Source organism: Mesoplodon densirostris, chromosome 4 (assembly GCF_025265405.1).
Source record: "Mesoplodon densirostris isolate mMesDen1 chromosome 4, mMesDen1 primary haplotype, whole genome shotgun sequence".
In the NCBI taxonomy this organism is placed as follows: domain Eukaryota; kingdom Metazoa; phylum Chordata; class Mammalia; order Artiodactyla; family Ziphiidae; genus Mesoplodon; species Mesoplodon densirostris.
This window is the reverse complement of record NC_082664.1, coordinates 36,421,161-36,447,210: the sequence shown is the minus strand read 5'-3', so window position 1 is coordinate 36,447,210 and position 26,050 is coordinate 36,421,161. Positions and strand designations below refer to the sequence as shown.

At 37.6% G+C, this 26,050-nt stretch overlaps 1 protein-coding gene and 1 pseudogene across 3 annotated transcripts in view; one reads left to right on the top strand and one right to left on the bottom strand.

Moving 5' to 3' along the window:
• The window catches only part of GPHN (gephyrin), a 609,285-nt gene that overhangs the window by 448,884 nt on the left and 134,351 nt on the right, over window positions 1–26,050 (top strand). The window lies entirely within an intron of this gene.
• Window positions 1,224–19,909, bottom strand: LOC132489152 (mitochondrial assembly of ribosomal large subunit protein 1-like; annotated as a pseudogene).

Genomic DNA, 26,050 nt, shown 5'->3' with positions numbered 1-26,050 from the left:
TCCAAGGTGTTGCTTGGACACCTCATACATCAGACTCCCCAACCTAATGAGTGGACTGTCCAACTACAAACTGATGTATTTGTAGTTCCAGAGCATAAAAAGGTTTGAAGCGGAGCTCTCTTCCACAGCCAGACTCTCACTAACAAAATAAGAACAAGGAAAGTTCTCAGAGGTTGATGGGTAACCCAGGGCAAAGCTTAATGAAAGGACACCACTTTGAGAAGAAACCTGAACCTCTCATTCCCAGAGCCAGTTTGCAAAATAGACTTATTGGGGCCTACGCCCATATTTTTCCATATGAATTTTCCCCTTATAGAGGTATAACAGAAAATGACAAGGATAGACAGAGACAGACAGTAATGTTAGTAAGAAGATGGGTTCCTTATTCCTACAAGACAAAATAAATTTAGCAGTTGGGGAGCTCAAAGAAAATAAGTGAGTGTTCAGTCTAATGTGAGACTTACTTATCTCACTGTGGTGATTAGAGACACTCTCATTCCCCAAAGCAGGAGGGTCAAGGGGTCTCAGAGGAGCTTGCTGTTGTCAAATCAAGGATCTTGCACTTTGGCGGGAAGGGGTCAGTCTTGACTGGGTCTCCTTATGGCCTCTAAGACTGTTGAATGTTGACTCCCCACAAATAAGAGGTTAGTGTAGCCAGGGAGAATACCACCTTAACAGAGTATTAGTAGCATCTCAGTGTGGGCTCAACATTGAGATATTTATGATATTTTGAAGCTAGATTTAAGTTGAGTTTCTCATTGTGACAGTTTGATTAGAATTGGGTAAAGATCATGATGTAACAGTTTAAGATGGGTGGATACAGCAAGACAAGGATTTTGTGTGTATGGTGTGTGGCTTTGTTTGGTTTTACTTTAATTTTGGCCTTTCTACTCTACAGAATATATTTGCATGTAAGCAAAATTAATTAAAACCTGAGCAAAGCTCAAGTTGAACAAAAGGGCCAATGCTAACTCCAGGAAATCCTGCAGGGATCCCCAAAAATAAAGACAACATGTTAAAGTTGTGACTTGAACATATGGATTTTTTTGGTATATTCAGTCGTTTAGCTACAGTCTTCACGTGTCAGTCAGCATGAGTACCCAGGACACAGGTAAGGCTTATGTTAATAACAACCTAACCAAACTACATAGAGATAAAGAGTTATATTTTTCAGAGAAATGAGTCATTCCAAATCTGAAATGACTAAAATAGTTCATTTCACTTCATTCATACTCAAATTCCACTGGACTCAGAGATGAAGTGTCATCTTCAATTCCAAGAATGAAACCTTTAGGTAATGTTAGATGCTATCTAAACTAAATGTCATATGAGTACATGATCCATAATTTCTCTAGTTGGTAGGTTTCTCTGGTTTCTAGAATATCAAATGAATTACCATGGCTGCCAAAGTCCACATAAAACCAATCATCAGTGTCTTTCCTTTTAATATTTTTTAATTGAGGTGAAATTCACATAATGTAAAATTATTAATCATTTAAAGTCAATAATTCGGTGGTATTTAGTAAATTTATAATGTCGTGCAACCACCACCTCTATCTAGTTCCAAAACATTTTCATCACCCCAAAGGGAAACCCCATACCCTCTAAGCAGTTACTCTCCATTCCTCAGCCCCTGACAACCACCAATCTGCTTTCTGCCTCTAAGGATTTGCCTGTTCTGAATGTTTCATATAAATGGAATCATACAATTTCAGATGAATGTAATATGTGATGACTTTTATCTAGCTTCTTTTACTTAGCTTAATGTTTTCAAGGTTCATCCATGTTGTAGCATGTGTTAGTATTTCATTCCTTGTTATGGCTGAATAATATTCCACTGTATATTTATACCACATTTTGTTTATGCATTGGTCAGTTTATGAACAGTTGTGTTTCCACTTTTCGGCTATTGTGAATAGTGCTGATTTGAACATGCCTGTACCTATATTTGTTTGAGTACCTATTTTCAGTTCTTTGGGGTATATACCTAGGAGGTAGAATTGCTGGGTCATATATTAATTCTATGTTTAACTTTCTGAGGAGCTGCCAAACTATTTTTCACAGTGGCTGAACCATTGTACATTCTCAACAGCAGTGTACAAGGATTCCAGTTTCTCCACATCCTTGCCGAAACTTGTTACTTTGTTTTTCGTTTTTTGTTTTTTGTTTTTCATTATAACCATTCTAGTAGGAATGAAGTGGTATCTCATTTTGGTTTTCATTTGCATTTCCCTAATGAGAAATGATGTGGAGCATCTTTTCATATACTTCTTGGCCATTGTGTATCTTCTTTGGAGAACAATCTATTGAAGTCTTTTGTCCAGTTTTTATTCAGGTGGCTTGTCTTTTTGTTGTTGATTGTAGGAATTCTTTATATATTCTGGGTACTAGACCTTATCAGATATATCATTTGCAAATATTTTCTCCCACTGTCTAGGTTATCTCTTCACTTTCTTGATAATGTTCTTTGATGCACAAAAGTTTTGAATTTTGATGAAGTTTTATATATATATATGTTTTCTTTTGTTGTGTGTGCTTTTGATATCCTATCTAAGATTTCATTGCCAAATCCAAAGTGATGAAACTTTACTCCTATGTTTTCTTCTAAGACTTGTATGGTTTTAGCTCTTATATATTTAGGTCATTGATCCATTTTGAGTTAATTTTTGTATATAGTGTGAGGTAGTGATCCAGTCATTCTTTTGCATATGGATATCCATTTGTCCCAGTGCCATTTGTTAAAGAGACTATTCTTTCCCCCATTGAATGGTCTTGGCATCCTGGTCAAAAATCAGTTTACTATGGGTGAATTGGTTTATTTCTGAACTCTCTATTCCATTAATCTATATGTCTATCATTATGCCAATATTACATTGTTTTGATTACTGTAGATTTGTAGTAAGTTTTAAAATCGGGCAGTGAGAATCCTTCAGCCTTGTTCTTATTTTTCAATATTGTTTTGTCTCTTTGGGGCCCCTTACCATTTCCTATGAATTTGAGGATTGAATTTTCCATTTCTGGGGAAAAGAAAAAGGTCTTTGGGACTTTGATGGGTATTACAGTGAATCCATAGATTGCTTTGGGTACTATTACCATCTTAACAATATTAACAATATTAACAATATTAAATCTTTCAATCTGTCTTCCTTTGGATCTTAATGTGAGGCTCACTTTTACATCTCAGGCATTTATACATTTCACAGTGAACTAGGTAGGCCATGACATGTAAGTATCTGTTGGAGATTCCATTCCCAATCACAAAATAATCTGTATATTTCATCTCTGGAGGAACTTTTTTTTTTTTTTTTTTGTGGCCTCTCCTGTTGCAGAGCACAGGCTCCAGACACGCAGGCTCAGCGGCCATGGTTCATGGGCCCAGCTACTCCGCAGCATGTGGGATCTTCCCGGACCGGGGCACGAACCTGTGTCCCCTGAATCGGCAGGTGGACTCTCAACCACTGCACCACCAGGGAAGCCCTCTGGAGGAACTTTTATCACACAAATATCTCTTTCATTTTCTTGCCCCAAAGTGAAACCAGCATGTCAATGCCAAATTTGGGATTAATATGATCTGCTGTGCCAGACTCCAGGCACCCCTCCCCACTTTTCCTCCCACCTACTTTTCCAGGCAGGGCTTAGGGCCAGGCAGCCCATGTCAATTGCTAGTTCTGCAGTAGGCCACCTCATGGCCAGCAGTGGAGACCAGGGCCATGTGCCCACAGCATGCCTCACTCCCTGGAAAGAGGTTGTGTACCACAGCAGTGCCCAGGGCTCCCACCCCCAGCATACGAGGATTTGTGGATGAGGGTTTAAAAGAGTCTTGGTGTTTAAACTGTCTTTGATACTGTCTATTTAAGAGCTAATGGGTCGGGACTTACCTGGTAGTGCAGTGGTTAAGAATCCGTCTGCCAATTCAAGGGACACGGGTTCGAGCCCTGGTCCGGGAAGATCCCACATGCCGTGGAGCAACTAAGCCCATGCGCCACAACTACTGAGCCTGTGCTCTAGAGCCCGCAAGCCACAACTACTGAGCCCACGTGCCACAACTACTGAAGCCCCTGCGCCTAGAGCCCGTGCTCTGCAACAAGAGAAGGCACCGCAATGGGAAGCGCGGGCACTGCAACAAAGAGTAGCTCCCCCTCACCACAACTAGTGAAAGCCCACATGCAGCGATGAAGATCCAACACAGCCATACATACATACATGCATACATACATATATACATAAAAGAAGAAATACACACACACACACACACACACACACACAAAAGAGCTAATGGGTCTTTCAGGAAATTCCTACATTGAGTAATAAACTTATTTGAAGTTTTATCTTCCTGGGCAAGAAGTTTCTGGATTAATAAAGTTATGATTATGAAAACAATGGTATAGTAAGGTTATGTTTCAATTCTCATTCTAACATAGTAGTCAACATTATTTATCTAGGCAGAAATATCCCTACAGTGCAAAATAATTTATCTGCACCTAATTTGGTGAAAAGGCATTCTTCTTCATTTAACTGTGTGTAAAATTCTATGCTAGTTTCTGGAGAGTATTTGAACAAACTGTAAAAGAAGTAAAATAGAGGCTTGGGTTATACGACAGAACTGACTTTCTTCTTTTTTTTTTTTTTTAAACATCTTTATTGGAGTATATTTGCTTTACAATGGTGTGTTAGTTTCTGCTTTATAACAAAGTGAATCAGCTATACATATACATATATCCCCATATCTCCTCCCTCTTGCATCTCCCTCCCACCCTCCCTATCCCACCCCTCTAGGTGGTCACAAAGCACTCAGCTGATCTCCCTGTGCTATGAGGCTGCTTCCCACTAGCTATCTATTTTACATTTGGTAGTATATATAAGTCCATGCCACTCTCTCACTTCATCCCAGCTTACCCTTCCCCCTCCCCATGTCCTCAAATCCATTCTCTATGTCTGCGTCTTTATTCCTGTCCTGTCCCTAGGTTCTTCATAACCATTTTTTTTTAGATTCCATATATATGTGTTAGCATACAGTATTTATTTTTCTATTTCTGACTTACTTCACTCTGTATGACAGTCTCTAAGTCCATCCACCTCACTACAAATAACTCAGTTTCATTTCTTTTTATGGCTGAGTAATATTCCATTGTATATATGTGCCACATCTTTTTCTTCTTTTTTTTAACATTTTTATTGGAGTATAATTGCTTTACAATGGTGTGTTAGTTTCTGCTCTATAACAAAGTGAATCAGTTATACATATACATATATCCCCATATCTCTTCCCTCTTGTGTCTCCCTCCCTCCCACCCTCCCTATCCTACCCTTATAGCTGGTCACAAAGCACCGAGCTGATCTTCCTGTGCTATGCAACTGCTTCCCACTAGGTATCTGTTTTACATTTGGTAGTGTATATATGTCCATACATACACTACCACTCTCTCACTTTCTCCCAGCTTACCCTTCCCACTCCCCATATCCTCAAGCCCATTCTCTAGTAGGTCTGCCTCTTTATTCCCATCTTGCCCCTAGGTTCTTCATGACCACTTTTTTTTTTTTAGATTCCATATATATGTGTTAGCATACAGTATTTGTTTTTCTCTTTCTGACTACTTCACTCTGTATGAGAGACTCTACGTCCATCCACCTCACTACAAATAACTCAGTTTCATTTCTTTTTATGACTGAGTAATATTCCATTGTATATATGTGCCACATCTTCTTTATCCATTTATCTGTCAGTAGACACTAAGGTTGCTTCCATGTCCTGGCTATTATAAATAGAGCTGCAGTGAACGTTGTGGTACCTGACTCTTTTTTAATTATGGTTTTCTCAGGGTATATGCTCAGAAGTGGGATTGCTGGGTCATATGGTAGTTCTATTTTTAGTTTTTTAAGGAACCTCCATACTGTTCTCCATAATGGCTGTATCAATTTACATTCCCAGCAACAGTGCAAGAGGGTTCCCTTTTCTCCACACCCTCTCCAGCATTTATTGTTCGTAGATGTTTTGATGATGACCATTCTGACTGGTGTGAGGTGATATTTAATTGTAGTTTTGATTTGCATTTCTCTAATGATCAGTGCTGTTCAGCATCCTTTCATGTGTTTGTTGGTGATCTGTATGTGTTCTTTGGAGAAATGTGTGTTTAGGTCTTCTGCCCGTTTTTGGATTGGGTTGTCTGTTTTTTTTGATATTGAGCTGCATGAGCTGCTTGTAAATTTTGGAGATGAATCCTTTATCAGTTGCTTCATTTGCAAATATTTTCTCCCATTCTCAGGGTTGTCTTTTTGTCTTGTTTATGGTTTCTTTTGCTGTGCAAAAGCTTTTCAGCTTCATTAGGTCCCAGTTGTTTATTTTTGTTTTTATTTCCATTTCGCTAGGACGTGGGTCAAAAAGGATCTTGCTGTGATTTATGTCATAGAGTGTTCTGCCTATGTTTTCCTCTAAGACTTTGATAGTGTCTGGCCTTACATTTAGGTCTTTAATCCATTTTGAGTTTATTTTTGTGTATGGTGTTAGGGAGTGTTCTAATTTCATTCTTTTACATGTAGCTGTCCAGTTTTCCCAGCACCACTTACTGAAGAGGCTGTCTTTTCTCCATTGTATATTCTTGCCTCCTTTATCAAAAATAAGGTGAACAAATGTGCGTGGGTTTATCTCTGGGCTTTCTATCCTGCTCCATGGATCTGTATTTCTGTTTTTGTGCCAGTACCATACTGTCTTGATTACTGTGGCTTTGTAGTATAGTCTGAAGTCAGGGAGCCTGATTCCTCCAGCTCTGTTTTTCTTTCTCGAGATTGCTTTGGCTATTTGGGGTCTTTTGTGTTTCCATACAAATTGTGAAATTTTTTGTTCTAGTCTGTGAAAAATGCTGTTGGTAGTTTGATAGGGATTGCATTGAATCTGTAGATTGCATTGGGTAGTATAGTCATTTTCACAGTGTTGCTTCTTCCAATCCAAGACATGGTATATCTCTCCATCTTTTTGTATCATCTTTAATTTCTTTCATCAGTGTCTTATAGTTTTTTAGAGACAGGTCTTTTGTCTCCTTTGGCAGGTTTATTCCTAGGTATTTGATTCTTTTTGTTGCAATGGTAAATGGGAGTGTTTCCTTAATTTCTCTTTCAGATTTCTCATCATTAGTGTATAGGAATGCAAGAGATTTCTGTACATTAATTTTGTATCCTGCTACTCTACCAAGTTCATTGTTTAGCTCTAGTAGTTTTCTGGTAGCATCTTTAGGATTCTCTATGTATAGTATCATGTCATCTTCAAACAGTGACGGCTTTACTTCTTCTTTTCTGATTTGGAATCCTTTTATTTCTTTTTCTTCTCTGATTACAGTGGCTAGAACTTCCAAAACTATATTGAATAATATTGGTGATAGGGGACAACCTTGTCTTGTTCCTGGTCATAGAGGAAATGGTTTCAGTTTTTCACCATTGAGAATGATGTTGGCTTTGGGTTTGTCATACATGGCCTTTATTACGTTGAGGTAAGTTCCCTCTATGCCTACTTTCTGGAGGGTTTTTATTATAAATGGGAGTTGAATTTTGCTGAAAGCTTTTTCTGCATCTATTGAGATGATCATATGGTTTTTCTCCTTCAATTTGTTAATATGGTTTATCAGATTATTTGATTTGTTTATATTGAAGAATCCTTGCATTCCTGGGATAGATCCCACTTGATCATGTTGTATGATCCTTTTAATGTGCTGTTGGATTCTGTTTGCTAGTGTTTTGTTGAGGATTTTTCCATCTATGTTCATCAGTGATACTGGCCAGTAGTTTTCTTTTTTTGTGACATCTTTGCCTGGTTTTGGTATCAGGGTGATGATGGCCTCATAGAATGAGTTTGGGAGTGTTCCTCCCTCTGCTATGTTTTGGAAGAGTTTGAAAAGGATAGGTGTTAATGCTTCTCTAAATGTTTGATAGAATTCGCCTGTGAAGCTATCTGGTCCTGGGCTTTTGTTTGTTGGAAGATTTTTAATCACAGTGTCAATTTCAGTGCTTGTGATTGGTCTGTTTATATTTTCTATTTCTTCCTGGTTCAGTCTCAGAAGGTTGTGCTTTTGTAAGAATTTGTCCATCTCTTCTAGATTGTCCATTTTATTGGCATATAGTTGCTTGTAGTCATCTCTCATGATCCTTTGTATTTCTGCAGTGTCAGTTGTTACTTCTCCTTTTTCATTTCTAATTCTATTGATTTTAGTCTTCTTCCTTTTTTTCTTGATGAGTCTGGCTAACGGTTTATCAATTTTGTTTATCTTCTCAAAGAACCAGCTTTTAATTTTATTGATCTTTGCTATCATTTCCTTCATTTCTTTTTCATTTATTTCTGCTTTGATCTTTATGATTTCTTTCCTTCTGCTAACTTTGGGATTTTTTGTTCTTTTTTCTCTAGTTGCTTTAGGTGTAAGGTTAGGTTGTTTACTTGAGAGGTTTTGTTGTTTCTTGAGGTAGGATTGTATTGCTGTAAACTTCCCTCTTAGAACTGCTTTTGCTACATCCCATAAGTTTTGGGTCATCGTGTTTTCATTGTCCTTTGTTTCTAGGTATTTTTTTATTTCCTGTTTGATTTCTTCAGTGATCTCTTGGTTATTAAGTAGTGTATTGTTTAGCCTCCATGTGTTTGTGTTTTTTAGAGATTTTTTTCCTGTAATTGATATCTAGTCTCATAACATTGTGGTCGGAAAAGATACTTGATACAATTTCAATTTTCTTAAATTTACCAAGGCTTGATTTGTGACCCAAGATATGATCTATCCTGGAGAATGTTCCATGAGCACTTGAGAAAAATGTGTATTCTGTTGTTTTTGGATGGAATGTCCTATAAATATCAACTAAGTCCATCTTGTTTAATGTATCATTTAAAGCTTGTGTTTCCTTATTTATTTTCATTTTGAATGGTCTGTCCCGTGGTGATAGTGGGGTGTTAAAGTCCCGTACTATGATTGTGTTACTGTCGATTTCCCCTTTTATGGCTGTTAGCATTTGCCTTATGTATTGAGGTGCTCCTATGTTGGGTGCATATTTACAGTTGTTATATCTTCTTCTTGAATTGATCCCTTGATCATTATGTAGCGTCCTTCTTTGTCTCTTTTAACAGTCTTTATTTTGAAGTCTATTAACTCTGATATGAGAATTGGTACTCCAGCTTTCTTTTGATTTCCCTTTGCATGGAATATCTTTTTCCATACCCTCACTTTCAGTCTGTATGTGTCTCCTGTCTACTCTTGTAGACAGTATGTATACAGGTCTTGTTTTTGTATCCATTCAGCCAGTCTGTGTCTTTTGGTGGGAGCATTTAATCCATTTACATTTAGGGTAATTTTCAATAATGTATGTTCCTATTACCATTTTCTTAATTGTTTTGGGTTTGTTACTGTGGGTTTTTTACTTCTCTTGTGTTTCCTGCCTAAAGAAGTTCCTTTAGCATTTGTTGTAAAGCTGGTTTGGTTGTGCTGAATTCTCTTAGCTTTTGTGTGTCTGTAAAGGTTTTAATTTCTCCGTCGAATCTGAATGAGATCCTTCCTGGTAGAGTAATCTTGGTTGCAGGTTTTTCGCTTTCATCACTTTAAATATGTCCTGCCACTCCCTTCTGGTTTGCAGAGTTTCTGCTGAAAGATCAGCTGTTAACTTTATGGGGATTCCGTTGTGTGTTGTTTGTTTTTTTTCCCTTGCTGCTTTTAATATTTTTCCTTTGTATTTACTTTTTGATAGTTTGATTAATATGTGTCTTGGCATGTTTGTCCTTAGATTTATCTTGTGTGGGACTTTCTGTGCTTCCTGGATTTGATTGACTATTTCTTTCCTTTCCCATATTAGGAAAGTTTTCGACTATAATCTCTTCAAATATTTTCTCAGTCCCTTTCTTTTTCTCTTCTTCTTCTGTGACCCCTATAATTCAAATGTTGGTGCATTTAACATCATCCCAAAGGTCTCTAAGACTGTCCTCAATTCTTTTCATTCTTTTTTCTTTATTCTGCACTGCAGTAGTTATTTCCACTATTTTATCTTCCAAGTCACTTATCCGTTCTTCTGCCTCAGTTATTCTGCTATTGATTCCTTCTAGAGATTTTTTAATTTCAATTGTTTTGTTGTTCATCATTGTTTGTTTGCTCTTTAGTTCTCCTAGTTCCTTGTATTTTCTCCATTCGATTTCCAGGATTTTGGATCATCTTTACTGTCATTACTCTGAATTTTTTTTCAGGTAGACTGCCTATTTCCTCTTCTTTTGTTTGGTCTGGTGGGTTTTTACCTTGCTCCTATATCTGCTGTGTTTCTCTGTCTTCTCATTTTGCTTAACTTACTGTGTTTGGGGTCTCCTTTTTGCAGGCAGCAGGTTCATAGTTCCCATTGTTTTTGGTTTCTGCCCCAGTAGCTAAGCTTGGTTCAGTGGCTTGTGTAGGCTTCCTGGTGGAGTAGACTAGTGCCTGTGTTCTGGTGGATGAGGCTGGATCTTATGTTTCTGGTGGGCAGGACCGCATCCGGTGGTGTGTTTTGGGGTGTCTGTGACCTTACTATGATCTTAGGCAGCCTCTTTGCTAATGGGTGGGGTTGTGTTCCTGTCTTGCTAGTTGTTTGGCATAGGGTGTCCAGCACTGTAGCTTGCTTGTTGTTAAGTGGACCTGGATCTTAGCATTGAGATGGAGATCTCTGTGAGAGCTTTCGCCTTTTGATATTACATGGAGCTGGGAGGTCTCTGGTGGTTCAATGTCCTGAACTCGGCTCTCCCACCTCAGAGGCACAGGCCTGAAACCTGGCCGGAGCCCCAAGACCCTGTCAGCCACACAGCTCAGAAGAAAAGGGAGAAAAAAAGAAAGAAAAAAGGAAAATAAAAAGAGATAAAGTTATTAAAATAAAATAATTTTTAAGTTATTAAAAAATATATATTAAGTAATAAAGAAAAGAAAGAGGAGAGCAACCGAACCAAAAAACAAATCCACCAATGATAACAAGCGCTAAAATTATATTAAAAAAATAAAATAATGGACAGACAGAACCGTAGGACAAATGGTAAAGGCAAAACTATACAGACAAAATCACACAAGGAAGGATACACATACATGCTCACAAAAAGAGAAAAAGGAAAAAAAAAATATATATATATATATAAAAAGAACAATCAAATCAATAAACAAATCTACCAACGATAATAAACTCTAAATACTAAACTAAGATAAAAATAAAACCAGAAACCAGTCAGTCACATTCAGCAAACCCCAAGTCTTCATTTGCTCCCAAAGTCCACCACCTCAATTTTGGGATGATTCATTGTCTATTCATATTTTCCACAGATGCAGGGTACATCAACTTGACTGTGGAGATTTACTCCACTGCTCCTGAGGGTGCTGGGAGAGATTTCTCTTTCTCTTCTTTGTTCGCACAGCTCCTGGGGTTCAGCTTTGATTGGCCTCGCCTCTGCGTGTAGGTCACCTGAGGGCATCTTTTCCTGGCCAGACAGGATGGGGTTGAAGGAGCAGCTGATTAGGGGGCTCTGGCTCCCTCAGGCCGGGGGTAGGGAAGGGTACGGAATGCAGGGCGAGCCTGGGACGGCAGAGGCCAGCGTGACGTTGCACCAGCCAGAGGCACACCATGTGTTCTCCAGGGAAGTTGTCCGTGGATCTTGGAACCCTGGCTGTGGTGGGCTGCACAGGCTCCCCAGAAGGGAGGTGTGGATAGTGACCTGTGCTTGCACATAGGCTTCTTGGTGGCTGCAGCAGCAACCCTAGCATCTCATGCCCGGTTTTTTTTTGGTTTTTTGTTTTTTTTTTGCGTTACGCGGGCCTCTCACTGTTGTGGCCTCTCCCATTGCGGAGCACAGGCTCCGGACGCACAGGCTCAGCGGCCATGGCTCACGGGCCCAGCCGCTCCGCGGCATGTGGGACCCTCCCGGACCGGGGCACGAACCCGTGTCCCCCGCATCGGCAGGCGGACTCTCAACCACTGCGCCACCAGGGAAGCCCCCTCATGCCCGGTTTTTGGTGTCTGTGCTGATAGCCGCGGCTCGCTCCCGTCTCTGGAGCTCGTTTAGGCGGTGCTCTGAATCCCCTCCCCTCGCGCACCCTGAAACAATGGTCTCTTGCCTCTTAGGCAGGTCCAGACTTTTTCCCGGATTCCCTCCTGGCTAGCTGTGGCACAGTAGCCCCCTTCGGGCTGTGTTCATGCAGCCAACCCTAGTCCTCTCCCTGGGATCTGATCTCCAAAGCCAGAGCCTCACCTCCCAGCCCCCACCCGCCCTGGTCGGTGAGCAGACAAGCCTCTCAGGCTGGTGAGTGCTGGTCAGCACTGATCCTCCATGCGGGAATCTCTCCGCTTTTCCCTCTGCACCCCTGTTGCTGCACTCTCCTCCGTGGCTCTGAAGCTTCCCCACCCCACCCCCGCCCACCTCCCATCTCCGCCAGTGAAGGGGCTTCCTAGTGTGTGGGAACTTTTCCTCCTTCACAGCTCCCTCCCAGTGGTGCAGGTCCCATCCCTATTCTTTTGTCTCTGTTTTTTTTTTTTTTTTTCTTTTGCCCTACCCAAGTACGTGGGGAGTTTCTTGCCTTTGGGAAGTCTGAGGTCTTCTGCCAGCATTCAGTAGGTGTTCTGTAGGAGTTGTTCCACATGTAGATGTATTTCTGATGTATTGTGGAGAGGAAGGTGATCTCCATGTCTTACTCCTCCACCATCTTGAAGGTCTCCCCTGACTTTCTTAATTAAGACATTTTATTCAGTAGCAAGAAACTGGAATAATGATTCAGTCGAGTCACTACTGAAGTAAAGGATTTCCCATGGCTCTATTTTGAAACTGACTCAGCATTGTCCTTCTTTTCAAGCAACTCTTTTCTTCCAAATTGTTTTGCCAGTTCTCAAAGACTAGCACATTCATCCCAGGTTTCAAATTGGCTTTTAATTTCAAAGTAATTTTATCTTACAGACACATTTACTTGAAGACATTACTGTTTTATTGGAGACACTCATTATATGATAAAACAGGGTTCAGTGGGATGCAGATGAGATAAATGTTATTCATTAAAATTCTTACCATAGGGCCTCCCTGGTGGCGCAAGTGGTTAAGAGTCCGCCTGCCGATGCAGGGGATACAGGTTCGTGCCCCGGTCTGGGAGGATCCCATATGCCGCGGAGCGGCTGGGCCCGTGAGCCATGGCCACTGGGCCTGCGCGTCCGGAGCCTGTGCTCCGCAACGGGAGAGGCCACAACAGTGAGAGGCCCACATACCGCAAAAAGAAAAAAAAAAAAAAAAAAAAATTCTTACCATAACTATTAAATGAAAATTTTGAGATATGTTAGTTTATCTGCAGCTCCTAACTTTCTGTGCGGCTTTGCTTTTTCTATTTTTTGCATAAAAGTTTGCTAGTCTTATTCTAATCAACTGAATTTTATGATTTTTTAGGGTTTCTCTCAGTGACCTTAATACTTCAGGCAAAGGTTTCAGGAGTTAGATTTACTTCTGTTTTATTTTATAATTAATTATTTTCTATCTGTAACCTTACTTATATCTCCTGTTCACATACTTTTAATATCCATACATAAATGTGATACTACATTTACGTATGGATATTACATAATATTCACACATAGTGGATCATCTTTTTAATGATGCCATCATCACCTTAATGATAGTGATCTTAAATATTTGTATGAAACCTGTCCATCATCCCATTACCATCAGGTTTGATAAACATTTCCTGTAATGATAGATCTAGTCCATTAAAACCCCTTAGTATTTAAATATTATAAGTCCCAAATGTTAATTCTAATTTAAGAAAGTATTGAAACACTTTCAATAAGCAAGATTTATGATTTAACAAGCCTGAACCCTCTACATTGATGTGCTGCTCAAATTCAGGCACATACATAAACAGAGCAAGTAGGTGCCTTTTTTATATATTTTGAGATACAATGAAAAATCTGTGGATCTCAAACACCTGTCCTCACTGGCTCATTTTTATACAGGAAAACACACTCTAGTATTCAACTACCTGAATCTTGGTTTCTCTACTTACTAGCAAGTGCTCAGTATCTCTTGCCTTCATTTTTTCATCTGTAAAATCATAATAAGAGTATCTACCTTAAAGGTTATTGTGAGGATTAAACTGTGAAATGTTTGGTAGACAGTAGGCACTCAATAAATGTTAGCTGCTACTATTGTTATTATTACTACTAGTATTGCTGATATTACTGTTAATATTTTAATAATTGTTCTTTAGAGTGAAGATATTGTCTCAAAAAAAAAAAACTACTACTTCAGTGATAATCTGTTAACTGAATGGGGTAACAAATCAAGCCTTTAGAATCCATTAACTTCAGGTAGATTTATCAGATAATCTGGCTGTGACCTCTAAGTGTTGAGTATTACGAAAATGAGTGCATACAGTACTATTATTAGGGTATAAGAAAAAGGGAAAGCCTAAAGGAAGGTAGGTCAAGGTTGGGCACCTCTTCTAATCACCCCCTCCCTGAAACAATTATCTTCCTTGGCATTGTCCTCTCCTTTTATTTATTTTTTAACATGTTTGTTGGAGTATAACTGCTTTACAATGGTGTGTTAGTGTCTGCTTTATAACAAAGTGAATCAGCTATACATATACATATATCCCCATTATCTCCTCCCTCTTGCATCTCCCTCCTACCCTCCCTATCCCACCCCTCTAGGTGGTCACGGAGCACCAAGCTGATCTCCCTGTGCTATGTGGCTCTGTCCTCTCCTTTTAAAATATCTGTTTTCTTTTTTTCCAGCTTCTTTGAAGGCTCCTACCTTTGACCCAGTCATTAAATATCAGTGTTATTCAGAGTTGTCTCTTAGACCTTGCATTCACACTCTGTATTCTGCATGTGCAAGGTCATCTACTCACAAAGCTTCCGTAAACCTATATATTTCCCTAAACTTCAGACTTATTTCCAATTATCTATTGTAGATCTCTTCTTGGATATTCCACAGTTATCTCATACTCAGCATGACCAAAACTAAATTTATAATCCTAGCCTGTTCTTCCTCACATCTCAAAGAATGACATCATTATCTACCTAGTTGTACAAACCAAAAATCTTTGCAGTGTTTATCTTTTGTTCCTCTTCCTGCAACCATTATTATCTTACTAAAATGCAAATCTAAACCTGTCATACTCTTTTAATGACTTTCATTCTTTAATAGTTTCTTCTTGTTCTTAAAGTCCCAAATCCTTGAAATTGCTTATAGTCTAGCTTCTGCTTACCTCTAGTTTTACCTTTACCACTCCCACCTTGAATTCAGTGCTCCAGCCATATGACACTTTCAATTTGCAAAAAGTTCCCTCTTTTCCAAAATGTTGTCCCTTCTCTTTCCCTGGAATACTTCTACTTATTTTATATTTCCTCCAGGGGCACCTCTCAAATCTGAGCAAAGTGCCCCTCCTATGTTTTTCTCTTGTGCCCTAGAGTTCCTTACCTTATCTATCTTGTTCACCGGTACTATTCCCAGGATCTAGCACAATTACTTTTTCCCAACAAATGGGTTGAATGGGTAAGTGAGTAAATAAATTAGAGGAAGACCTTGGGCAAGCAGAGCAGGCAAGGGACAGCAGAACATCCAGAGTAAGAATTCAGAATGGGAGCAGAGAAGGAAAACAATAGACATTAGCAGAAATGCTAACCTCTTTGTTACCGATACTATTTTTCTTAACTGCTCCTTCTCCTTAAATTATTTTGTGTTTTTATTCTGGCCCTTATTCCTTCACTCATTCTCACTACTATCATCCAGATTTAGGACCTATTACTGCCTCTTACCTGGAGTGTATCATTACTTTTTGGTTTTAGTCTTATGCCATTCAATCTATTCTTTATGGATAAATCTTCTAGTTAATTTTCTTGCACCTTCCCATAAAAAACATGAAGTTTTCTTTTTTCTTCGTATTCCTCAGAAAAGAGAATTATGAAATAGTTCTTGAAGAAGTATGCTCATTTCTTATAGTTCTTATTTTTAGAAAAAAATTCCTAGTTCTCTCCTTCTGCAAACTAATTCCTTACTCCCTTAATTGGCACTTACTGGATCAAACAACAACTGCTTAACATCACTTATTCAATTTTTCTTTACATAACTAAAGATAATTAGCAATTCACTTCCATAAGTATTTATTGAGGTACTATTTATAAGCACTGCCCTTCTCAACTTTCTCCTCTAATCTCCTAAATAAATCAATTGTTTCTTTCATATATCCTCATATAGTTTATTTACCAAGTGTTCAGATATTTTTTTATTTGTAAAACCTAATAATTCCATAAGGAGTATTTACCTTCAATTTAAATTTGATCTCACTTGTCTTGTTTTCCTAGCTTATCACATTTTTATTTTATATGAAAAATTGTGACTCATTTATTACTTTTAGTCAATCTTTTTAGCCTTTTCATTGTCAGTATTGTACCTGGTATAGCTAAAAACCTTAAGTTAATAGATTGCAGAATAGGAAGTCCTACCCTTCTTTCCCCTACAGACACCAACTTAACAATATATGGACCAAAATATCTTATGAGAACTTCAGAAACCACTTAAGATGTTGCAGTACCCAGGTGTGGGCAAAGCCAAGAACAAGCCAAGAACAGCTGCATTAAAATGGGTAAGAAGAGTCTTTTCACTTTACCTGTGATCTCTCCTCCCCCAAGCTAACACAGCTCACCATGATCAGCAGAGAGCACCTGGCTTGTAGTCTCTCACTGGAGGGACAAGGAGAGAAAAGAATAAAATGTGCACCCAACATTCCAGCTTTTCACAAGGCTGCCCAAGGAACTGGTTTCTGTCTTGCTTGATGCAATGCTAATGGAATCGACATAGTTTGGGTACATGGGGGCCACTGAAAGCAAGGGAGAGCGGAAGCAGCTTGCACTGACACCACAGAGCCTGAAATGGTGCAGAGGCCAGCATGGCTCAGTGTGATGGGGAGAAAGCACCCAACTCACAGTTTCTCCATTGGGCAGAAGGGAGAAGAGTAGAGCATGTGTCCGGCTTTTTTTTTTTTTTTTTTTTTTTGGTGGGTGGGGAGGTTTCTGTCTACCTGACTCAGGACATTTGAGCCAGCATACTTTCAATGCCTAAGAATAAAAGAGTAGATTGGTTTGCCAATGCAGCACCAGAGAACCTGCAACACTGCAGGCAGACACCAGAAGGAATAAGAGATTATGGACTTCTGAAAAGAAACTGGCAAACCTCTGATTAGAACGTTACATACACAGCCAAGAGAAGTCACATCACCCAGAAAAAGGTTTCAGAGGCCTCCAGAATCTCTAGCCAGGCTGACTGGTGAAAGTCTTCACCTGTACAAAGCCAGTCCATAAAGACTGGGAGATGTGGCTAGTTTTTCAAGTGCATAAAACTCAGCCAAAAAATAAATAAATAAATTCACAAGGCACGTGAAGAAACAGGGAAACATGACCCAATCACATGAACAAACTAAATCTCCAGAAACCAACCTCAAAGGCACAGAGATCTATAAATTTCCTGACAAGGAATTCAAGGTAATTTTCTTGATGCTAAATGATCTACAGGAGAACACAGATAGAAAACTGTGCAAAATCAGGAAAACAATTCATGAACAAAATGAAAGTATCAACAAAGACATAGAAATTAAATAAAGAACCAAATAGAAATTCTGGAACTGGAGGATACAATAACCAGATTGAAACATTCACTAGAGGCATTCAATAGCAGACTTAATCAGGCAGAAGAAAGAAGTTGAAGAAAGATCATTTGAAATTATCAAGTCAGAAGAGCAAAAAGGAAAAAATGAAGACAAGTGAAGAAAGCCTAAGGGATTTATAGGACTATATCAAGCAGATTAATATATGTATCATGGGAGTCTCAGGAGAGAAGAGAGAGAAAGGGACATAGAGCTTATATGACAAAATAATGGCTGAAAACTTCCCAAAGCTGAGGAAAGAAATGGAATTTGAAATTCAAGAAACTCAAAATATTCCAGCTAAGAATAGGGAAGTTTGAAAATTCACAAATCTGTGAAAGTTAAACTCTTGAGCAACAAATGAGTCGAAGAAATCACAAGGAAATAAGAAAATATCTTGAGACTAATGAAAATGAAAACAAAACACCAAAACTTATGGGATGCAGGAAAAGCAGTAATAACAGGAAAGTTTATAGCAGTAAAACCTACATTAAAGAAGAAGAAAAGTCTCAAGTCAGTAACCTAACGACAAATTAAGGGACTAGAAAAAAAGAACAAACCAAACCCTTGCATATATGGTCAAATGATTTTTGACAAAGGTGCCAAAACTACACAATGGGAAAAGGACAATCTCTTCAACAAATGATGTTGGGAAAACTTGATGAAAAAGAATGAAGATTGACCCTTATCTTATACCATATACAAAAATTAACACAAAATGTCTCAAAGACCTGAAGGTAAGACCTGAAACTATAAAACTCCTAGGAGAAAACATAAGGGGAAAGCCTCAAGACTGGAATGGGTAATGATTTCCTGGATATAACACAAAAGCACTGGCAACAAAAGCAAAAATAGACAAATGGTACTACATCAAACTTTAAAACTTCTACACAGCAAAGGACACAATCAGTAGGATGAAAAGGCAGCCTATAGTATGGAACAAAATATTTGCACACCATATATCAGATAATTTCCAGAATACAGAAAGAATTCCTGCAACTCAGTAACAACAACAATAAAAATTGTTAAAAAATGGGCAAAGGACTTGAAGAGACATTTCTCCAAGGAAGATATACAAGCATATGAAAAAATGCTCAACATCACTAATTATAAGGAAAATGCAAATCAAAACCACACCTATTAGGATGACCACTATCAAAACAACAGAAATTACAAGTGTTGGTGAGGATGTGGAGAAATCAGTACCCTTGTGTACTGCTGGTGAGATTGTAAAATGGTGCAGCTACTATGGAAAACTGTAAAGAGGTTCCTCAAAAAGTTAACGTTAAAACTACCATATGATCTAGCAGTCTCATTTCCAAATAAATAATCAAAAAGAATTAAAAACAAGATCTTGGGGCTTCCCTGGTGGCGCGGTGGTTATGAATCCGCCTGCTAATGCAGGGGACATGGGTTCAAGCCCTGGTCCGGGAAGAGTCCACATGCCGCAAGAGCAATGAAGCCAGTGCACCACAACTACTGAGCCTGTGCTCTAGAGCCAGCAAGCCACAACTACTGAGCCCGCATGCCTAGAGCCCGGGCTCTGCAACAAGAGAAGCCACAGCAGTGAGAAGCCCGCGCACCCCAAAAAACAGCCCCCACTCACTGCAACTAGAGAAAACCCGCATGCAGCAATGAAGACCCAGTGCAGCCCAAAATAAATAAATAAAAATTTTAAGAAAACAAGATCTCAAAGAGGTATTTGCACATCTATGTTCACTGCAGAATTATTCACAATAGACAGGATGTGGAAGCAATCTAAATGTTCATCAACAGAGGAATGAATATATACATACAATGGAATATTATTTAGCATTTAAAGACAAGGAAATCTGTCATATGCTACCACACAAATGAACCTTTAGTCATTATGCTAAATGAAATAAGCCAGCCACAAAAAGGCAAATACTGCATGATTAGACTTATCTGAGATATCTAAAGTAATCAACTCATATAAACAAAGTAGAGTGGTGGTTGCCAGGGGCTGGAGGAAGGAGGAAATATGGGGCATCATTGTTCCATAAGTACAGAGTTCCAGTCACACAAGATGAAAATGTTCTAGAGATCTGTTGTACACAATGTGCATACAGCTAACAAGACTATACTGTACACTTATAAATTGTTAAGAGTGTAAAAAAAAAGAAATTTATATTATTGGATTTACTAGGTGTATACTACTGATGCTTAAATATAGGCCTACCTTCTCTCCCAAACTCCAGACACTCCTTGCTGTTGCATACTGGAATCACCCCTTGATGTCCTGCTGGCATCTCACATTTCCCTCATCAGTAACCAAATTTAGTACCCTTCCATCCAAATTGTTTCTATATTGATCTCTTAGTTAATGATACTCTCACCCACCCTAATAACCAAACTTGAAATTTCACCATAATATTTACCTTCTCCTTCCCAAAGTACAATCACTCATAGAACCCTTTGTTATGGCTCTTCTAAATATCCTTTATCCAATTGCTGTTGTATTCTGGCCTTCATTGTCTTTTAGCTTTAGCATTGCAGTAGCACACTAACTGCTCTGCCTGTCTATAGTCTCTCTTCCTTACAATCTACCATCAGTCAAGAATTACATTTTTATGTATCACTTCACTATAAAAAGTCTTGAATGGTTCTCCATTTTCCACAGTACTATAAGCATCTTCAAAATTGGTCCTAACTGAATTGACCAGTTTATGTCTTATATTTCATCCTCTCCATCCAACCTCTAACCTCATTATGCAATTTCTCATTCTCTAAAATGAGAATTCTCTCTCTCTCTTTTTGTTCATTCTGTTTCAAATGTTCCTTCCTTTTTCTTATTGCTTAAAGCTCAAAGCAGTTGTTACCACCTCTATGAAGTTTTGCAGGTTGTTCCATCAGAATTAGTTATTCCCTTTTCTGTGTTATCATACATAGTATTTTGCTTTTACATTAAAACATAAGTATTTACAGGTTTGTTTGTTTGTTTTTACTTAAAACCCAGCCTGATTTGTGTGTTCCATGAAATTATGGAAATTGGAATCCCATCTAATTTACCTTAACATCACTCCCTAATGTTTAATAAATGGCCTTATATAGAGAGAGTGTTCAATTTATATTTAGTAAATGAAGTTGAACCAAAGAAAGTTCCCCTAGTGTAAGATAGGAGGAAGCACACCAGACAAAATCTGGAGATTTGGTCTTTTCATCTTGACCTACTGTCTATTAAGACATTTGACTTTGAGCTAATCTTTTAACCTCTCTGTGGTAGAATTTGTTTTCTACAAGAAATCTTTATGGGCATCACACCCATGCTTAAAAACTTTAAAATATTGGCTTACATGATAAAGTTATGTAAATGGTTTTCCATCAGCTTACATGATAAAGTTCAAACTCCAAAGCCTAACACTCAGAGGCCTCCACAGTCTGGTTTTAGTTACTATTCTGGTCTCAGTTCCCACTAACAGGAGGCCAAGGGGAAGAAATACCTTAGTTCTGTACTCTTCTCATGCTCACCACTCTCCTGCCAATACTTCCCATTGGCTGTACTCAAGCAGAAGCCACAGGGGCAGGGAGACCATTGGTCCTGTTCATAAACACTAACTCCTTGAAGGCACAGAGCAGGGTAGAGAAGAGTGACAGTGATGAGAAGGAACAGATGGAGCAGCTTTATTCAAACTGTTCTCCCTACCTGAATTTAAGGCTATTTATCTCAGTCGATGGCTCTATAAAAAATAATATTAATGCAAGTGTTTAACATTTATGGAGAGGTTACCATGGTCCAGGCAGTTTGACATGCAGATAGAGGAGGAGGTATGGTTTGAGGAGGAGGAAGAAGGGAATGAGGGAAAAAAGAGGCTGAAGAAGTTACCAGATCATGACCTCCAATTGGCCATATAATTTTTGCAGACAGACATCCTAATTGCCATCCCAATGGGTTTGGACCTTATTGTAAAGACCAATAAAAGAATTTAAACATGGAAGTGACAAGATCAAGTTTGAGCTTTTGAAATAGTGTCTACTACTATGTGGAGAATGAATTGAGTCAGGGTGAGATCAGAACCAGGAATCTGATGAGAGCTTGAATGAAAGCTGAAGCAATAGTAATAGAAAAATAAAGCAGGATTTTTGAAATATTAAGGAATCACAATTGACAGGATTAGAAACTGGATGTGGAAGTTAAGGAAGTCAAGAATGACCCCCAATTTCTAACTTGAGCAACATAAGAATTAGAATACCATATATTGATATAACCCATACCTTATGTTCATAGTCTTAAAAAATAAGCAAGTATTTGCTAGTTGGACTGCAAGAAGAAAGACAGTTGATACAGATGTGTGACAAAATCATGCTGTGTACTAGTAATTATTGTTTGCTATAGCTAGAAGAAGGGTATGTGTAAGAGCAAAGAGAGATGAAATTGAAGAGAAAGAACAGATCGTGAAAGGCCTAATACATTACTCTAGGCAGCCTGAACTTTATCCTTAGAATAGTAGGAAGCTTTTAATAGTTAAAAGTGTAATTAAATCAGATGCTGTTGAAAAATTTCCCTAGAACCCTAGAATTTGGACCATGAGTTTGGAAGATATTGACTAGGTTTGACTAAGAAAATAATATTTTCAAATTAAAAGCATTTATTAAATATTTTTGAGTATCGTAGAATCAGTCAAGAATCTGAATAATAAAAGTAGGGGAAAAAATCACTCTCATCCTACTACTTAAACATAACAACTACCAACACATATAATTATTTTCTTCCAGTATATACCTTGGATTGTACTTTATTTCTACAGTTACAATCATACTATGATTCATACTTTTTTTTAATGTACAGTATTTATATCAGCAGAATTAGTAGTGAATTAACCCTACTTTTTAGGCCTATGGAAAGACCTAGATCATATCAAGTGCCCAATAAATATAGAGTAAACTACATAGTTTTTATCTACATATTGTGCAAAATATCTTAAAAACTAGATTTGTTTTCACCAATGACACTAACTCAGTCTTCACATTTGCTTCATTCTCTATGATCACCTGTTCTAAGATTTCCTTTCTCAGCCATACAAATTAACATCTACTACTTGCCAAAAGACCGTGATATATATGTATGTCTGAAACTGTATCTTGACAGCCTCTTTGGGGAATAAGAGAATTCTCAGTCAGCTTTTTTGACTACTGAAGATTAAAAGGGGGGTCCTAGCAGCCTAACAAAAGCAGCTAGAGTTCAGAGACCCAAAGTGCACCAAACCAGAAATCAGATAGCAGGGCAGGAATGAACCAAGGAAATATAAACCAAGCTCTGAGGTTTATATTCCTGAACCAGCATAACAGCGAAGCAAAAGGTAATTACCAATAGTGTAAGCAAAGAGAAAGGTCTGAAGAAAGATGGGGGCAGAAAAGGGGAAGATTGTGTCTGAAAGCTGGTCTTTTGCCATAATGGCTATAACCAGTACCCACAATTCTTTTTTTTTTTTTTTTTTACATCTTTATTGGAGTGTAATTGCTCTACAATGGTGTGTTAGCCTCTGCCCCATAACAAAATGAATCAGCTATACATATACATATGTTCCCATATCTCCTCCCTCCCGCCCACAATTCTTAATGTATATAAAGCACTAGCACTGCTAGTAAGGGCAAGAACCCAGGGATCCCGATTTGAGACCTTCCTCAAGAGCCCTCATCCTTAAGAATACCTCATTGTGAAATCCAGCCCTATAAAGACAGTCATGAAAAACTACTGTTGATGATCTGAAGCCACCTCAACTCAAAAGGCTTTGCTTCCTTTATTAGGAATATTGGCACTTGATTCCTACACTTAAAGTTTTTTAAAATAATTTTATCCTTTTTTAGTGTTACTTTAGCTGTTCTCTTTAATCATTATATCTTCTAATACCATTTTTTTCACTTCATCTCTTTTTACACTGTTCTGTCAGTTCTTTTACCTATTTACTTTTAGTTTTGTATATTTAACTTATCTGATGTAACAAATTTAAATTAAAAGCCAAAGGAAGACAGCTGCCAAGACAGTTCATACCTGACCATGGGAAATGAATTACTTTTTCCTCCTTTTGAACTTATAATTTTTCTGTAGATAAACTTCTTGATCTCAAAAAGAACCTATAAGGATTTATTTACAGTGTTGCTTACAGTGTTATCATTTAATCTTCAAGCTAAGTAGTACATGCATTGAACAAAGCTAATTTTCCATTTTGCTGATTATTTAACCTTAGCTAAAAGTGATAATTGTCATATTTTTTACTCTCCTTTTTCTTTTCCCTACTACAGTGACTCACTACTTTTTAACAAAAACGTAGAGAAAAGAGAGGAATACCTAATTTTCACTTCATTGTTAACAAATATTTGCAGTTGTCTTTAAAAGGGGGGCAGTTCTAATAAAAAGAACATTGAAATTAATGACCAGTATTGAGTTTGAAATTGTATTTCAAATTCTAGAATACCATATATATTCTCTCTATATATAGAATATATATATATATATATAGAGAGAGAGAGAGAGAGAGAATAGAATATGTATATATCTCTACAGCCCATCTTCTTTGGCAATCTATGTATTCTAGACTGATTAAAATCAAGCATTTAGAAACTCATTCATCAAAAATTTTCTATGTGACCACTGTGTGCACAGTATTGTTGGGCCTTGACTTAAAACATGTTTTCCTTTCTCAAAGAGCTGTTAATCTAGTTAAGAAAACAGACATGTATATAAAAAAGTATAATTACTATAAGATATGTAGTAAATACAATACGCAATGAGAATCCTGTGATAAAGTATTTCCTAGTGCTCAGTGCAGAAAAAAATAGAATGGTCATGCATTGCTTCATAAAGAAGGGACTATTGAAAAAAGCTTTTTTAATTTTTTTTATTTTGAAGTGATTTCAAACTTCAGAAAAGCTACAAGAATAGTACAAACAGTTCCTGTATATCTTTCATCCAAATTCCCCCAAGTGTTAGCATTTTGCCACATTTGCTTTATCATTTCTCTCTACATATTAATATGCATATTTTCCTGAACTGCTTATGAGTAAATTGCAGACATGATGCCTTTTACCACTTAATACCTCAAATGTATATTTCCTTTTTTTAAAAAAAAAAGAAAATAAAGAAAAAAGAAAAAAATATATTCTTACCTAACCACAGGACAATTATCAAAATCAGGAAATGAACCTTGCCATAATGCTATTATGTAATCTTATTCAAATTACATTTTGCCAATTTTTCTAATAATGTACTTTATAGCCAAAGGGAAAAAACATTCTCTTCTTCTGATCTGGGATCCAATCCAGAATTATGCATAACTTTTAGATATCATGTGTCTTTAGGCTCTTTTATATGGAACAGTTCTTCAATTTTTCTTTGTCTTTCATGACCTTGACATTTTCGAAGAGTATAGGAGAGTTATTTTGTAGGCTCTCCCTCAAATTTAGACTTTTCTGATGTTTCCTGATGATTTGGTTCAGGTTATGCATTTTTCACAGTAATACCTCATATGTGATTTTGTGTCCTTCTTAGTACATTATATTAGGAATTTCATGATGTCATTTTGTCCCATTACTAGTGGTATTAACTTTGATCATTTAGTTAAAGTGGTATCTGTCAGATTTCTCCACTGTAAAATTACTATTGTGGTTAATAAGAATCTTGTGGGGATATATGTTGAGACTATATAAATATGTTGTTTTTCTTGAGGTTTTTCAGCTTCTAGTTTTAGTATCCATTGATGGTTTTTGCATGAACCAATTATTACTATGATAGTTACCAAGTGGTTACTTTCTAATTCCTTCTTTTCATTTATCAGTTGACATTCTGCTATAATGAAGAATTTTATTTAATCATTAGTTTATTAGTATATGCTCATGGATTTTAATTATTTTATTAAATTGATTGTATTATCTGTTAGTATCCTAATAACACAATCCCCTCAGCCATGATTTTTAGGTTTTGTCAGATATATTATTCATTATCTTGAAAAAACAAGTAGAAAAACATTGAATAATCAAGTAGAAAAAGGCTATTAAATTGAAAACAATATAAGAAATTATTTTCAGATATACACAGTGCCCTGTAGACCCAAGCCTACAAATGCTACTATTGCCAATGTTTCCCTAGAGCTTTGGACCTGATTTCTCTTAATTTGAGGTTTATATGAAAGACTAAGTGCTTTGTATATCTGAACCACACATTCTTTGAATTACCAAAGGCCCTAGCTATTTAACCTGAATAAATTACTATTACCTTTGCTTTTTAAGCTTCCTAGGAAAGTTATTCATTGTCTTCGATGGTTTGTGTTCAGAAAGATCCAGGAAGTAGAAATATAAGAAATTCAAGCTGCAAATAAAATGGGAAATAGAGGCAGTAATATTAATAGGGCAGACCAGGTCTCTCCCGTGAGATTTTCTGTAAGGAATGAATAATG